The sequence below is a fragment of the Triturus cristatus genome, chromosome 7 (genome assembly GCF_964204655.1).
Source record: "Triturus cristatus chromosome 7, aTriCri1.1, whole genome shotgun sequence".
Taxonomy (NCBI): Eukaryota; Metazoa; Chordata; class Amphibia; order Caudata; family Salamandridae; genus Triturus; species Triturus cristatus.
Genome location: NC_140590.1, coordinates 867572669 through 867574905, shown reverse-complemented (window position 1 = coordinate 867574905; position 2237 = coordinate 867572669).

The following is a 2237-nucleotide window of genomic DNA, read 5'->3' as shown; positions in this document are numbered from 1 at the left end:
GTTGAACCACCCCCACTTTTTTTTGGGTGAAGAGATGGACAAAAGGCATGCTGACTGTGAGTGCAGGGACCATTGCGGGCAGTAACTGGGCAATCTATCCAGCAGGTAAGAGGGGCCAGTCTTATAAAAATTCAGAGTGTGCTACTATTAAAGTTTTAAAGATGACCCTTTTCTTTACCAGTAACCAGTGCAGCTGTTTGCGGCACTGAGTGAGTGAGGTGTGCATAGGAAGGTTGTAAGCAGGCGGACAGCCATGTTCTGAGCTTTTTGTAATCTGTGGGTCAGATAATCAGGGATTCCTACGGACAAATCAACGCTTGTACCACAGCAGGACCTCTGTTTTGTCAGGATTGCATTGTAACCAGTTATAATTAAGCCAACCCATCACTGCTGCCATGCAAGTGGCAAATTTAGTTTTAGCCTTACAGTCATTATTGGTATAGGTCAGCAGGAGTTGGGTGTCCTCTGCATAGTTGACCACCTGTATGCCAAATAATTCGACAAGATGGGCCTATGGGGGGTCATATATATATTTAAAAGGGTAGGGCTGCGAGCTAAGCCTAGAGGTACTCCAAACTTGATGGATTTTGCTTCTGAGAAGAATGGTTTAATCCAGATTGTTTGTTCCCTATGCTCTAGAAAAACACCTAACCACACCAGTGCCTGTTCATCCACACCAATGTGGGCAAGGCGATGTAACAGGATCTCATGGGAGATTGTGTCAAATGCCGCTGAGAGGTCTAATAAGATTAATGAAGCATTGTGTCCTGCACCATGGAGAGTCTAGTACTGCTGGGATAGCAAGGTCGACCTGATGAGAGATAGAATGCATCACATCAGACAACTCTTTGCAGCACTTTTCATGTGGAAACAATCTTTTGCATGGGTTACTTCGAATACTCATAAGCATAAGAGGAAGAACTTCAGGCCATTTAAGTGATGTAGCAGCAGAAGCTTTTGCTAGCTTTGATAGTCCCATTCAGTCTTTCCACTACTTCAGAGCCTTTTGGTCTATGGCTGCAGTGGAATCTTTGGTCAATTCCTAAAGCTGTAAATATCAACTGCATGAGCTCTCTCTTAAAATGGGTTCCTTGATCAGATTCAAGATGAGCTGGCATGCTGAAACTCGTTATTAACTCCTGGAACAGTAGTGTTGCAACTGTTAAACTGTCTCATCTTCGGGTGGGATGAGCCTCAACCCAATGCGAGAATAAACAGCCAATCACAAGGATATACCTGAGTTGATTACATCAAGGCATTTCAGGAAATCTATTTGAAGGCAGTTGAATGGACCATCAGACTTTCCAGAGGGGCCCTTTGCTACTGCTACTCTTTTGCCCAGTTTTGCTTTTGACAGATAATACACCTCATGCAATAATCCTCTGCCATCATTATGAACTGAGAATTATGCCAATAAAAACAGAAAATAAATACCATCCCATATCTTCCTACGAGTCATACACGCTTATGTTGCATCATAGCTGGTAAAAGGGAATCTGGAATCAAAGGCTTTCCTTCATTTGATACCAAGATATCACTAGCATCATTTATACATCCCATTACTTCCCATTTGGCCTTTTCTATTTGAGGTGCAGCATGTTGTAATTTTCTCAAGTGGATGCGAGGTGTGTGAGCGAGGTCGAGGGAGGCGGAGCGCAGGTGTCTAGAGGGTTGTTGGAAATTCAGGCGGTGGTTGATATAAGCTCGTCCTTGGTCATAGAGGGCTTTGTAGGCATGTGTCAACATCTTGAATTGGCATCTTTTCTGGATGGGGAGCCAGTGGAGGTTCCTGAGGTGGGGGTTGCTGTGGGTCCATTTGGGGAGCTCAAGGATGAGTCTGGCAACTGAGTTCTTTATCGTCTGGAGTCTCTTCAGGAGTTCAGTGGTGAGTCCTGCGTAGAGAGTGTTGCCGTAGTCCATCCGGCTGATGACTAGGGCTTGAGTACCGGCTTTCCTAGTGTTGACGGGGAGCCATCTGAAGATCTTTCTGAGCATGTGGAGGGTGTGGAAGCAGGCGGTGGAGACTATGTTGATCTGGCGTTTCATGGAGAGTTTGCTATCCAGGATGATGCCGAAGTTTCAGGTGTGGTCTGTCAGTGTGGGTCCAAGTTCTGAGGGCCACCACGTGTCGTTCCATGAGAAGGTGTTGTTTCTAAAAGTCAGCAGTTCCGTCTTATCCGTGTTGTTCTTCAGGCAGTTGGTCTTCATCCAGTTGGCTATGCTTGTCATGCAGTTGT